We start from the raw sequence: 15,938 nt of genomic DNA, 5'->3' as shown, positions 1-15,938 counted from the left end.
GATTTCAGCAGGAGATATTTAAATGCATAGGGTGGTGGTCAACATTAGTCCTACTCAGCGCAGACCCCAATGGGTGCCCTCTGAGCAGGACTCAGTTGAGTATAAAACACGCACGTTGAAATCAAAGTGTGCTAATGTTTACTGGGTAATGCTGACTATTATGGGCTATCTCCATTTCCAGGTCCAATGTAGCCTGACTATTAGGAATCAAGCTCGTACCATTCAGCATCCTTACAGGAGTTGGGGTGGGGGCAAATCTTTCTCCACAGGGGGCTGCTCAGTCACTCTGAGCCAATGCTTAATATCGCTCAATAATCCTCTCAATCTTTTGCTAGGCGCATCATGCAACAGACATTATTTCCTAAATCATGCTAAAAATAGGTCAGGAGTCATCTTTTATATCCATTAATATGACAGTACAAAATATAAAGCAAGGACCGCGCAGTCACAGTCACAAGGGCCACCCGAGCTGCGAACCCCATGATCTGTAGGTGACACTAAGTACAGACTGACAGTTATCAGCTTCCTGCTTTCAGCCCAAGATTCAGGGGCGGTGGGGGTGCTTTGAGGGACAATCTGGGCTAAGCAGAGATTTCATCTGCATCTGGACATTCGGCTCCTTGAATTAGAACATTTACAGACATAATGGAAAGATTCAGACCGGATTAGTTGCAAGCCACAAAGTTCACATCTGGGTCTCTTGTCCAGACTGGCAGCTAGGATGGCAAGCCAAGAGGCAGGCCAGTGTGTCTCAGCTTGCCTAGGAAGGGGTTCTGCTCCACCTGCAGCAAAAGAGGAGGAACCAAGCCAGACACCAGACATGCATGGAAGGCCAAGTGGGACCCCACGGAACTCCTCAGGTCAGCTAATGCTGCTCAACTGGGAAGCTGAAATACACCGCCTGCTGATCTGCAGTGCTGTTTCTGCAAAGCACAGAGATCTGTTCTGCCACTGAATACACAGGCTGTGATGGATCCTCCCGACTCTCCCCACCCAGCTGCCCACTGGATGCCTGAAAAGGCTGGCTGTGAATGTCAAGCAGATAACTGTGTACAGCACCCCTTCTCAAACTACAATTCACAGTATGCTTTGGACAGTATTCTTGCCCAATGGAAAGAAAGCAGTTTTTGCACATGCTATAGAAGGAAGTGAGGGGCAGATGGGGCTCATCAACCTGGGATGGTAGCCCATCTAGGAGAAGGAAAACTCTGGTCCTAAGCCTCTGTTGCCTTGTGGGACATCTTCGGGAGAAGGAAAACTAAGGAGTAAACAAATATGCAAATCCTGTGCCCAAAAACTAGCCGGCTGCACGCAGTTGCGAACTTCCATAACAGAGGCTACTGCGGGAATAAACAGCTCTAGCAAATGTCATAGGTTCACTTTTAAGCTCAGGCATAAAAACTAGGCATTGCCTATAGATCTAGTGATCTCATCTAGCAAGACAATCAATGGAGGGGATAGAAAATTCTTTGCAGGCTTGTTTTTTACTGCAACTATATGTGTTGAGCTGCAGTTCAGTGAAGGTTGTGGTGTTTACTCCGTAAAGGCCTTCATGTCCTAGATTTCAAAGAAAGTGGGTTTTATTCTGACAGTATTTAGACCATTTTTTTGGTCTAAATTGACGTCCGGCCATAAATGTGTCCAAACTTGAACAGGTTTCTGAACTGTGGAACTTGAAAGCTTGAAACTCTCTTCGCTGCTGTAAAGTAGGTTGCAACTGCGTTGCTGTATGTTTTACTGTTTTTATGGCAGCTGAGGGACATTTACACCTAGAAATACTGGACACTTTATTTCCGGTCAGCTTTTTCATTGCCAGCACATGTGAGCCTATACTTTATGTTGCACTTATGTCTCGGCGCAGTCCATTACCTCCTTACGCCTTCTAAGCGGTGCTGCCTGTAGGAACACCTTCGTTTTAAGATTTAAGAGGCGGGTTCCTGTTGTAGAAGTTGAAACAACTCAGCTTTGTTTTCTGCCGGGTTGCTGGGGACTTTTTTTTTTTTTAAAAAAATGTAGGTATACTAGTTCCCTTCCCAGCTAAGATTGCCAATCTTTTCCTAGTAGGGCAACTGTGTCTTGCAGATATTTTTGCAGGTTTGGCTTTTCCAAGTGTGTAATTCACAGGCTAACTTTCAAAGCAGTTTTCCCTAGCATAATGCATTTTTCTATGTTGTTTTCACTAATACAGTGGTGCCTCGCTAGACGAATTTAATTCATCCCACGGGTCTTTTCTTATAACGAAAAATTCGTCTAGCGAATCCCATAGGAATACATTGATTTTTTTTTTGCCCATAGGAATGTATTAATTGAATTTCAATGCATTCCTATGGGAAACCGCGATTCACTAGACGAATTTTTCGTAAAACGAATTCGTCTAGCGAGGCAACCTCCGCTCGAAAAATCCTTTCGTTAAGTGGAAATTTCGTTAAGCGAGGCACCACTGTACATGCAATTGTATGCTCTCTTTGCCCTGGTATATTCACTTTTGAACACTGTACCTGGCCTGGCAAAATATGGAGAAGTGTGATTTCTGTTCGTCTTTTGCTTTGGAAAGTGCAAATTATACAGTTTCACTTTAAATGTGAACTGAATGGAATCTCCCCATGCCTAGTTGGAGTGAGCAGGTCCACTGCAACTTCAGCCTCTAGCCACTTTGGAATAAAATAAACCAGCAGCTGGAATATGGTGGTGGCCCAAAGGGCTACAATAAATATGATAATGTGAACCTCTATAAATCCTTGAGAGTGCTTCTAATAAAGAAGTTATGGTACTAACCTGTTGCTCTATGAAACTGATGATTTTTGCAAGTTGCTGCCCCCATTGGGGCAGAAGTACAGCTAATAAGTGAATCACAAAGATACAGTTTATAAACTAGAACATAAGTTGATACATGGTGCAAATGGCTACACGTAACAGAGGTTCCCAACATGCATACTAATACAATGTAACAGGAATTTGAACTTTAACAGAGAGCACTGGGAATCAGAGCTGAATCAACAGAAATTGCTAATGCTTATTGTGCATGTGTATTAAACATGAAATGAGGTAATGATGTACATGATTGGTGAAAATTGACATTCTTTGTTTAACCTGGAACCTTGGGGACATTGCAGTTTTGTGAAACAATTCGACTAGTAATAAACAACAATGGACTCCTATTAGCGTAAACTCAGAAGATAAGCCATTTTTGGCTTACAACAGGAATAGGACCTGGGAGCTATGCTAAAACATACATTTCTGTATAGCCTGGGAAGTGTGTTTTCTTTACACTTTGTTGTCACCGCTGTGCTTTTATTTAAAAAAAAAATCATCACACATTTCTCACTCTCAGTTTAGTCAGAATTCTGCATCGGCCGGCAAGCTTACAAAACCCTTGTATATCAGCCTGGTTTAATCCCCACAATATAGCAGCCAGGGGGTTCAGTAGCAGTTTCTCTGCCCCAAGGAGCTTATAATAAAAACCACCGTACACAAAGCATCCCACAGAAAAAGTAATAATCCTGCATTCTCTGCAAATTCAGTGCATGCCGTTGAATGAGAAAATAGGAGCTACGCTTAGCCGGAAGGTATACAGACCATCGTCAATGCTCAGATGCCCAAACGGCATTTCAGAGACTTGTTCGTTTCTTGCCATTCTGGGGGCCATTCACATCCACAACACACAGAACCAGTAGCAACACTGACCTCTGAACGAGGCATCACATATACGGAAAGCCCTAATGCACCCAAAGAAGTCAGGGGCTCAGACAATCCCTATAGACATTCACAGAAAGAACGCCTCCTTCCACAATCCCAGGCCCTGCATTAAACCCAAAGAGAAATAAACCGCGGCTGCTGCTTAATTGCCATCAGGACCGCAATACTTCAAGGACTGCCTCTCTACATAGAAACCATCCCAGACTCTGCAATCCTCATCTGAGGCCTTTCTCCGTGTGCCTCCTTCCACATGAGGTTCATGTTGTTGGAGGGTGGGGGGTGATTTAAAAATTTAAATTAAAAAAAAATCAATCCTCCTGTCAGGCTGGCAATATCCCCTTACTCCACCATTCTTCAGCAGAGTTTCTTTTCTTTCAGCAGAGTATGTGTCAAACAAAGCTTTATTGATAAAGAAAACTGTAACACAATAACGTAGTGTCGGGGAGTATCTAAAACTACACGAGGCAAGAATGCCAATTGCCTCTCTAACTGAACTTCACTGAACACCAGAAGGAGACAATTCCGGAGCACAACACAAAAGCCCCGCCCACCAGGTGACAGACATTCTACTAATCAAATTAGGCCCCCTTTCTTCCTTACAGTTTGGAGGGTGGCAACACGAAAATGGCCCTTCTCTGTGGTGGCTCCCCGTTTCTGGAACCTCTCCCCGGGGAGGTTCACATGGGGTCTTCATTATATAATTTATGTACCAGGCGAAAATGTTCTTCTTCAACCAGGCCTTTGGCTGATTGATATTCTGCAGCCTTTTAAATGTGTCTGTGGGGAGGGAAGGTTGTTGTTTTGTTGTTCCGTTTTAATTATTTGCTTGTGTTTTTATCTTGTATTTTATTCTGTAAACTGCCCTGAGATCTTCTGATGAAGGGTGGTATATAAATTTAATAAATAAAGTAATGTTATGTTGGAAGAAGAAGAAGAAGAAGAAGAAGAAGAAGAAGAAGAAGAAGAAGAAGAAGAAGAAGAAGAAGAAGAAGAAGAGGAGGAGGAGGAGAGTTTGGATTTGATATCCCACTTTATCATTACCTGAAGGAGTCTCAAAGGGGCTAACAATCTCCTTTTCCCTTCCTCCCCCACAACAAACACTCTGTGAGGTGAGTGAGGCTGAGAGACTTCAGAGAAGTGTGACTAGCCGAAGGTCACCCAGCAGCTGCAGGTGGAGGAGCGGAGACGCGAACCCGGTTCCCCAGATTATGAGTCCACCGCTCTTAACCACTACACCACACTGGCTCCCATAACACAACACAACATAACAGGATTGCCATATTTCAAAAAGTGAAAGCCTTGCTGAGCTTTGTTTTTTTGCTAAATCTCAATGAGTATGGGTTTCCATACGTCCAGATTTTCACTGACATTTTAGCACATTCCACACAGACACTGTTTCTGACTGTGGTATTCCAACTATGTCCAGGAAACATATGGTGACCCTAATATTATAATAATATAATATAATATATTGAGGAAAGTCTTTAGTCAATGCCAGATTTAGGGCAGTGTGGACAGTCCCTCCACACAGGGCACTGAGCTGAGGTGGCACAAAACAATAAAAATTAAAAACTATATTTACTGTATACAGTTTCCCACTACGAAGATCCATTAAAAAGCAACTGTACCAAAAAGAATTATTGTGAAGATATGAAGTATTGGGAGGATGCCAATTTTTGTCCTTGCTAAGGGCGCCATATTACCAAAGTCCACTCCAGTACTACAGCATCTGCTTTGCACACAGAAGGTCCCAGATGCAACCCCCAGGGTGGGGCTGGGATTTGAATTCCTGGATTTGCCTTTCTGTCTATTTCTGGCATGGACTACTTTTTTCCAGAGCCCCTGCCCCTCTCCCAAAGTGGGTAGAAGGAGGCACTTCCAGGCATGGGCAACTGTAGTGGTCATCTGAACCAACCGCTTTGCGAGATCCATCAAAACTAAGAGATACTTGAGGCTTCATTAAGAGGCTGCATGAATCCAGCTCTTCATTTGCGTGAACGCAACAGCTATGCTAGACATTTCATATTACGTCAACACACTGTCAATGGACTGCAAGCTTATTGCGATAAGTGTAACACTTGATAATAACTATCAATTTTGCAGATGTGATTTCCTCTCATCTCTTAATATCAGGATATGTTTTCTCTCCCCCCACTTTCATTCACTTAGGAGTTTATTCAGAGATAGCTGTCAAGTGGAAGAAGCAAAGCAGTTTCACTACATGGATGTGTTCTATTCGTATAATGGGACAATTGTCTCAAGGCCATTAATTTTTATTTTACAACTGCTCAGTGTAGCAACAGAAAGCTGGGCCCAGATAATGCTGTATCTTCCTTAGAAAAGCCAGACAGGGAAACTAGCTAAACTCCCTCAATTAGATTTGGGATATACAAACAAGTCCCCATTTAGATCCATAATATTTTTATTTGATGTTGTCAGATCTAAGATGAACTAACGGGAAATATGTTTAGCAGGACCGTATTTAGCCTGACTGAATGGAAACAAGTTTCCAAACCCCCGGCAATGTTAGCTTAGTAAATTAGCAGTAGCAAATAAGACAATTTGCATTGTTGAGGACCGGAATCCAAAGGGCTTCGGTAACAGAGCATATGCTCAGAGGCACAGATTTGGAAGAAGTTGTGCTTGTGTCCCTGCGGTTCTGGAAAAAGAACTGGACTTATGCACAGATTAATGGTCATTTCATATATTATGCCGCAGCAAACCTGGATTTGCTATGAAGTGTACATGGAGTATATAATTTCAATCATTTCTACCTTACTGGAATGATGCACCTACAAAATACACATTTGTCACTTTTCCAGAAGGCCTCTCAGAATGCTACATCAAAACATAGATTAAATCTGAGGTGTTTGAGGCTAGGTTGAAATGGTGATGGACCACAGCAAGTTGCCTTCAGGAACACCAGTAAGATTCCTCCCTTCTCTCCTCTGCAAAGCCACATCCCACTACACACACCCCCCCCCCGGCAATATTTCATTGTCTATGGGTGAGGCTGAAAGGGCAGGGATATGGGTTCACCACAACTCTCTGCATGCACTCAAAAACATTTATTTCTGGAGCAGAAATCTCACAATCAAAATTATCTCAGCTTTTATACCATAGGTTGATTTGGCTTTAGAGCTGCAAAGCCCCCCCCCCCTTTTAGAAGCTCATTTCTCAGAGCATTATAGATGCTTTCACCCATTTACTCATTTACACACAATCATAACAGTGGGAAACATGCTCTCTCTCTCTCCCTCTTTTTAAGGAAAGCAGGTATCGTGTGTGGAAGAGCAGCATTGCTTTCACCCACAATGTGAGCCCAGGTTCTCAATCTGAAAGACAGGGAGGCCAGCCACCAGTCTTGTCCCCCCACCCCACTTGCAAGTCACACACAAACTGTCTTGTTAAAAAAAGAAATCTTTGAAGCAGCACTATATATAGTACAGTATAATCATCTTTCACTTCATATTTATTCCTCCCCTTATTAAAACGAAGGAGGAGGTAAAAAAGCAAATGTAAAAAACTGTTACAAAAGTGTTTTAAGGATTGTGGGAGGTGGGGAGAACAAATGGCTGTTGGAGTGGGCAATGTTACGGGTACTTTATACAAGTTGCCCTGCCAAGCTGCATGGTGCGCCTTAGGATATGTAGCTGATGTAGAACTGTAGATTCCATCTCTATGGTAACCATGTCGTTTTGTTCTTTTGACGACAAATATGTCTCCTCATTTTGAAAACTAGATGCTGAAAAGGCAATTTTACAAGCTTGGGCGCTGAAAATAAATTGTTGTCGCTGTTTAAACAGCAAGAAAAAACACTGCCGGTTGCTTCCCACTCCCCCTGTTTTCCAGATCAGTTCCTCACAAACTGAACTTTACAAAGTCCAGAAAAGATTCTAAAATGCCAACAAAATCTGTGGAGTCTGAGTTCCAGACTCTGCGTTGTGCCGAGTGCTAGGAGGCAATTCTGACAGCAGAGCCAGATTAGGAGGCAAGTCTGTTAAATTATAGCTAATTGAACTGCCTTTGTGGAGGATGCTCGGGTACAGGCCTTGAGAAACGTTGTCTATTATTTCCATGTTGCTAATTAATGAGACATAAATTAGTTTCCTTTCCCTGACCTTTTAGCTCAGTTGGTAATCTACGCCCTACAAATGAAAACGCCAGCAGAAAGTTCCGCAGTGCATCGAATGTTACCCGGTGGCCACATTTCCCTAACAAATGCTAGCACAAAGGCAGAACCCGGGGAGGTGAGGGGCTGCTTTATGTAGGCTCTGATCATATCTGGCCTCAGAGAATTTTGCCATCATCTTAGGCTTCCTCTCGAGAACCCTCAGTTACTCTAAATGTGACTTTCATCCTACAGAAATAGTACTTTCAATTCAACACCTTTATTGGCATATACAGAAATGGTACATATGCATTTCCTCCATGATTTTCAAACTGGGTTCAGGGAAGCCTTGAGATTCCTCATAAGCTGTGCAGGATCCTCCAATCAGAAGGTCAAGAAAGAGCATCCCTAAAAGACAGCCTGACCACCTGTACCGATCTCTGCCCCACAATGTACATCCTCAGGGTACTTTCTAGTGATGCCTCCCAAGTCTACACATATGTCTGTAGCTCACAAAGCTTAGTTAGCATTTAAATCAAGCACAATCTGTGTCAGGGGACCACCAGGGGTCAGCGGAGAGTCCAGGAAGTTGGGACCAGGGCTCTCCGAGGGAGAAGCAGCCCAGGATGTTAGCGAATCGCAACATTCCTCAGAAGGTGGTGCTGAGGCTCAGGAAGCGGTGCAGAGCCTTGGGGATGCTGAGAATGCAAGGCTCCCAGAGGGAAGGTTTGAAGGCTCGGACCAGAGAGCTCAGGAGGGGGAGGCTGCAAAGGAGACAGCACTGGCTCGACAGCTGAGCAGTTCAGGGGGAGAGGGTGCTCCACCAGCCCCATCACTCCAACAGTGAAGGGGGGGAAGTGTTGCGATGAGAGGAGGAGATTCAAGGCACCAAGGGTGTTTTGCTGGCGAAAGTCCCGACGGGCGGTGCTTCCGGATTCTGACTCAGATTAGGAGAGTCATGGATTTTGATGCTCTGTCTTGTACATATGTATATAATAAAACTCTGTAGAAACCAGTCACAGAGTTTGGAGCGCCTTACTCATGAGGAAGCAACCAGCATCATTACAACCTGACCTGTGTTTTTCCCCTCCAGCCAGCTTGTAATTTAGGGAAGGAGTTGTAGGGTGGGATGAAGGGGAACATATCCCTTCCACTCCAAATGGTTAAGCTATTCTTGCTCAAGCTAGGAAACTGAAATTTGGGACAATCATACCTTAACATATCCTGAGTACTAAAGTTCAACTTTTCCACCTACAGTATGATTCTATGATTACAGAGTGTTTCCCCAGCTCTACTACCTGTGGTCCATCTTTTATCGGCTGTACCAAGCACTGAACCCAGGCCCTTCTACATTACAAGCATGTGGTCCCACCAATGAGCTATGGCTCCTCCCCCAAGGTCAGAGCCCATGCCACCCTCCATATATCAGGGCCCTCCACCACATTGTCTCCTAGCATGGAGAGGCCTAGACCAGACTTCAAGCCTGCCTTCACAGTGGCCTTCCCAGAGCAACATGGCTGCCCCCTAGTGGTTGCCCAACATGGATCTTTGCAGTCCAACCCAGCAGGACTTTTCTTATGGTGCCACATGCCATTGCCACCACCAAAATTATTTTCTTGTGCCATTTTTTAAAAAAACAAAACAAAACAAATTTTCAGCATCAGCTCCATGCAGCAAGTAGTTGCACCTCCAAGTATTTATCCGAAATGAGACTTAACTTGACAAATGGAACTTTTTGGAGGTTTACTGCTTGCCACTCTGCGTGTACCTCAAATTAATGTAAGGTTACCAGATTTTTTTTCAATGAATCCGGGGACACTTTTCAACTCGCTACTAAATAGATGGATTTTGTCAGGGGACTGATTTGTAAATCCGAGGACTGTCCCGAGGAAACAGGGTCGTCTGGTAACCTTAAATTAATGAGCACTACAGGACTCCTAACAGTTTGCTTCTCAGTACTACACATAATCGCTGCCTGGCTCTGCTCTACACCCATCACATGCAATTCGACTTTCATTATCAAGACTTGAGTAAGGCTGCATCAGAACAGGCAGCAAAACCCCATTTGGCCTTCCTTTCCCTGGCTTGTCTTCTGTTATCTATTCCCCGTCGTGTCCCAGCTCTTGCTCTCTGTCCTGCATGTTGTATCTGCTTGTGTCAGGAGGCAGGGGGTTGGACTTTGCAAGTACCCTGGAGCACTGTGCACATTTAAGGGCAAGACCCTGCTGGCTCAGCAGAACAAAGCCGCAAGGCAAGGTGGGCCATGAATGCCACATGTTCTGCATGGCTTAACAAACCAAGTGCATATTGGAGGATCAGCCGGTCGAGAGGCGATAGTTTCATTATCTACAGGCAGAAGAAAAACAGAGAGCAATATTTTATTTGGACAGCACAACCTGGGAATGAGGGAATGTGCTAGATTGTCGCTAAGTGCTCCCATGTTGTTGCAGGACATGTACCCAGGAACAGCAGCAATGGGCATAATTTAATAACTATGACACCACAGTGGAGGGGAGGACTACGGCTTGATGTAAATGTCAGGTTGCTTGCGGGCAAAATGCTTATTGAGCTAAGTGCTCTACAAGGCCACCACCTCATTTAAATGCACTAGCCAGGTTCACTGACCCATATGCATGTAAGCTGCTGTGTGTGTGTGTGTGTGTGTGTGTGTGTGTGTGTGTGTGTGTGTAGCAAGCACATTTGAATGAGATGGCATCTGCTTTCATGTTTCTGCCACATTCTCCTGAGCTTCTTCTTGTCTCTGTGTTTTATCCTGTCCATTCCCATATGAATATTTATTATTATAAAATTTATCATCATCATCATCATCATCATCATCATCACAGATTAAAAATTATTTCCAGAAGGGTAACTGTGCTGTTGCAGCAAACACACAAACACATGCACCCCAATCAACGAAGAGTCTTGTGGCAGCTTGAAGACTAAGCAATATTGTGGGTCCTATAATTTAGAACTTACTTCCAGCTGAGGATCAGACAGGCCTCCTTCCTGCTACTGAGTCCAGCAAGTATCTCAACTGCATTCCAATGTTATAGTTAGTTTTTAACTGATGCTATCTTCATTGTATGTATTGAGTCTGATGTGCCGTACACTGCTTAGAAACCCTTGTAATTAAGTGGTATATAAATTGTCTCAATAAATAAATAAGAACAATTATTAAACCCCGCAGCTGCACCATGGAGATGTTTCTGCTTCCATGTTCATTTCCGTCTCCTCCTCCTAAGCAATTGTGGCAATAAAGTAAAACTTCAAGCAATTAGAATATGGCAGCAGAAGTATTTGGTGTGTTGCAGTATAAGTTACAGATTGTGACTTTGAGCAACATTACCATTTGCTTCTCAGTAAAATGAGATGCCATCTGCTAATTCATTCTCCCAGAGAACATGACTTCATTTCTAGGATAAAAGTGGGGAAGTTTCTGCAGAAAAGCTAGTCCATAGAAATGAGGATATACATGTATTGGGAACCTGGGCAAAGGGATGGGGAATCTTAGAGCCTGGGGGCCAAATATGGCCCCTCCAAGCCCCTCTATCTACCCATTGGGACTCTCCCCAAACTACACCCTCTTCTCAGCAGCATCCCTTCCGTCCAGGCCAAACCCTTCACTGCCCTGCTTTCTACCATCCTTGAATTCCCCCACCCCACCCTGAAGTGTATCCTCGAACTCTGATAATACCTTTTGCTTGTCTGGACGGAGATTACAGAAGGGTATGTGTGAGTGTTTCTTTCTGTGTGTAGAAACTAGCCTATCACACAAAGGTAAAATTTATATTAATTACTCCGCTCATTTTGCCTCAGGTCCCACCCATGACTAGCATATGGCTCCCAGAACATTGCCCAAAAGGAAATGCAGCCCTGAAGAAGAAATAATAATAATAATAATAATAATAATAATAATAATAATAATAATAATATAGTAATTTCTTATTTATACCCCGCCCTCCTGGCTGGGTTTCCCTGGCCACTCTGGGCGGCTCCCAATCAAATATTAAAAACACAATATATCATTAAACATTAAAAACTTTTCTAAACAGGGCTGCCTTCAGATGTCTTTTAAAAGTCAGATAGTTACTTATTTCCTTGACATCTGATGGGAGGGTGTTCCACAGGATGGGCGCCACTACCAAGAAGGCCCTCTGCCTGGTTCCCTGTAACCTCACTTCACACTGGGAGGGAACTGCCAGAAGGCCCTCAGCGCTGGACCTCAGTGTGTGGGCCGAACGATGGGGGGTGGAGGCGCTCCTTCAGGTATACAGGACCGAGACCATTTAGAGCTTTAAAGGTCAGCACCAACACTTTGAATTGTGCTCGGAAATGTACTGGGAGCCAATGCAGGTCTCTCAGGACTGGTGTTATATGGTCCTGTTTCTGATGCAGATGCTCCTTGTGAGTACTTTGGATTCAAAACAATATATTCTCAAAGTCTAGCACTGGTCGAACCACAAGAGGTCAGGTTTTGTGATCTGTGGAACGTAAGAAGAGATCTGCCAATTCAGGATTGAGGTGAAGTTAGCCATGCTGGGAGCAGCTGCCAAATCTAATAGCACCAGATTCCCCAAAACAGGTGTTTCCCTGGCTCATTGATTCTCCGTGTAACTCCGTGTAACTAGATGTTTGTTTCCCCCTTTCTTTTTAAAACTCTTCACTTTTTCCCAACCCCAAAATTCAGCGAGTCAGTTTTGAAAGTTGAATTAGAATGAAAACTTGGGGGAATCAATCTTGCACTTCCCTCTTAAGCTTGCAAGCATTTTAATCATCCTTTTATTTTCAGCATATGCAAATCCCAGTCCTCTAAGGGGAGGGGGGGCTCACAAAAGGTAAGAAAAAATCAAATCCGACTGTCTTGATCATACAACCAAACTATCTCTGTTTAAAATATTCCACCCAACATGAGAGAGAGGGAGAGAGAAAAACAACAGTTCTGAGTACCCTTTATGCCATGTGGGTTTTCTCTTTATAGTGAAACTAAGAAACTGTTGTAACCACTTAGGGGGAGGGAAGGAGGACTAGAAAAAGCCAAGGGTAGTAGATTAATAATTTGGTCTCTATTTTGAAGCTCTGTCCATTCCCATTGTGGTTTCTGCTCAAGCTTCTATTAGTTTCGGTGAACAAATTTAATTCTGCTATCTAATGCATTAGTTAATTCAATTTACCCAATTTCTCCCATTGCTGTTGGATGAGAAAAAGTCAAACCTAATACAGATGGACTGCAAATGCCTTGGCCTCTCAAACAATTCCCGTTTCCCCTGTAGCTTAGATTTAACCTAAGTAGATAATGCAGCAGAGGACCGGATATATTATTCATGTATTAATAGCAACAACAACAATCCAATCAAGTATCACAGCCCAGTTGCCAGGCAATGACAATGAAGACAGCCTCTGCACAAGAGATAAGTGGACACAGTGAAATTAATGGGTATGGATAGCTGCAGACACTAAGTAACACATATATGTCTTCCCTAAAAAACCTGAGATGCTGCAATCAAGTTAATTGAAACGTACAACCCAAAAGACAATATAAAGCCATAATGGTATGTGCCTATTAAGAAAATATCTGTTAGTGCTTTGAGCTGCCTTCTTTTTTCAAAAAAAAGCAATAAAAAGTCCCACCCACCCACCCCCAAAAAATCATGCAGCTTCATCTTGCAATTGCTTCAAATTAAGGACAGTCCGAAAAGCTAGCAAGGAGACTGCTGGGGACAGAACATAAATTAAAACCCCATTTATTCATAACCAGATGTTCTTGATGCTTTGCAAAAATCACAGGAAGACACTTTGCAAATTCCAAAACATCCTAACAAAGCTGCAGGGCATGGCTCACTGCCAGTGCTTAGGATCTGGCTCATCATAGTGCTACATGCTTCTCACTTCTCCTGGGTGGTAGGGAGTCCTAGAAGGAAGCCCACTGCAGGATCAGCTCCAGGTTTTTGACAGCCTCTTGCAAGGTCAGCTCTCAAGGTGTACTAGTGATGTTGAGCCATAGGCAGTGCAGAAAACCTGGTAGGAGGAGAAAGGTTTCAGTCCCTCAGTGACAGATGAAAGGAATCAGGCAGGAGAGCTGGGGATAGATGGACAGGCAGGCCAATGCTGCCTGTGACCCAAGTCAAGGGTGGAAAACCTGCAGCCCTCCAGATGTTATTTGACCACAACTCCCTTCATCATGGCCCATTGGTTGTGATGGCTAGGGCTGATGGGAGTCGGAGTCCAGCCATACCTAGAGGGCCACAAATTCCCCTTCCCTGACCATAGCAAACACAAGCCTGCCCCTGAAGCTTTTATACACCTACTAGATCCGGGGTGTGTGCCAATGGGCTCCCTGGGAATGTTGAGTCATTCTAGAGCAGTGTTTCCCAAACGTGGGTCTCCAGCTGTTTTTGGACTACAACTCCCATCATACCTAGCTAGCAAGACCAGCAGTCAGGGATGATGGGCATTGTAGTCCAAAAACAGCTGGAGACCCAAGTCTGGGAAACACTATTCTAGAGCATGGGAGGACACCATAGCTCTGGGTACTGTCTGATGGGCAGGTCTGAGTGGATTCAGAGCAGAGCAGAGCATAGATTCATAGATCCCAGCTGTAGCCCTGCTAGTTCCTGACAGTAGTGGAAGCAATGGATTACTGTGCCAAACTGGGTAATATCTGGTTAAGTCAGGATGGATTCAGCACAGTGATATGCTGCCTCCAGCAGAAGGAGAGTTTGACCAGCCAGGATTACAAGCAGCTACTGTGCCTGGATTTATATGAGCCAACTGTCCATGTGCAATCATAAAGAGACACATTTAAACAAGGTGCTTGCCAGTAACATTAATCTCCTATGCTACCTCCTAGGGAAGCTAATGTGTTTCAAAAAAGGGGGAGGAAATAGTCAAATGTGATTTCAGCCACACCAAGCCCTTACTGACAGCCCACCACAAGTGTATTTTAAGTCTCCTTAATGTAAGCAATTAGGCACCTTTCACATGCATGCCACTTTATCCATTACAAGATTACCTAATTGCAAAATTATGCTTCCGATCTGAATGCAGAAGGGGTGCAGATGTTTTGCCCACACATTAACATATTCCACAGGTAAATGGCAGTGTACAAAGCAGATGGCAAGTTCAAAGGGCACTCCAAGAACGCTGGTGGCTCAGAATGCCTGTGTATTCAACTGAGCCAACCCCAGTTCAGGATCATTTCGAGTTGCCAGCCTGCTATTACATGAGGACAGAACGCAGCCCTTAGGGAAGACTCATAGCCCAGTGGCAGACCATGTGCCTTGCATGCAAAAGGTCCTGAATTCAATGCTGAGTTACGGACCATAAAAGGGCAGCTTCCTGAGGAAATTTTAAAGACGTGTTGCAAAGTTTGCATGAACAGAAAGAAAGTATCGGTGTGACTAGATAGTGTTCCATGTGACCAGATGCTAACATTAAAAATAGCAAAGAGTCTGTGCCGACTTAAATCCTTTTTTTTTTAAAGCAGCTGCTAAAAGAAAGGTGTTGCCATCACTTTAGTATCTAAATCACTGGAAGAAATAGTTCCATTCTACACTGCACTGGTCAGGCTGCATCTGAAGTACTGGGTCCCATTCTGGACTCAGCATCTTGCTGACAAACCAGAGCATATCCAAAGGAGGACGAACAAGATGATGGGAAGCCTGGAAACTATGTGCAACAGGGAATGGTCAAAATAACAAGGTATGCTTGGCCTGGAGGAAAAAAAAATAAGCTTAATGGGAAACATGGTAGAGGTCTTCAGATAACTGAAATGCTGTGAGACGGACATGCACACCCCATCTCTTTTCATGGAGCAACAGGCCAAGTGGTACAAAATCACTTGTTTGGAGCATTTCGGTTTAAAGAAGTTCTTGCCTCTGGAAGCTGATGTTGAAATAATAAGAGGGCCAAGCCTTGAAGCTGCCACAGCATTCTCCCTTCATAAAATATAATGGGCTCCTCTTCAAGAGCATTAGGCATTCTTCTCAATGCACAGGAGCTAAACAGAAGATTTTAGAGGCGAGTGGGAGAAGGGAACATGAGCTCAAGATTTCCATGTGTTTGTAAAGTTCAATGTTACATGTAACTAATTTTAAGACTGTTCTGCAGTAAAGCTTTGAAACTTATTCTT

This window comes from Zootoca vivipara, chromosome 5 (assembly GCF_965207765.1).
Source record: "Zootoca vivipara chromosome 5, rZooViv2.hap1.1, whole genome shotgun sequence".
Classification (NCBI taxonomy): domain Eukaryota; kingdom Metazoa; phylum Chordata; class Lepidosauria; order Squamata; family Lacertidae; genus Zootoca; species Zootoca vivipara.
The sequence above is the reverse complement of the archived record's forward strand: the minus strand, read 5'-3'. Positions refer to the sequence as shown.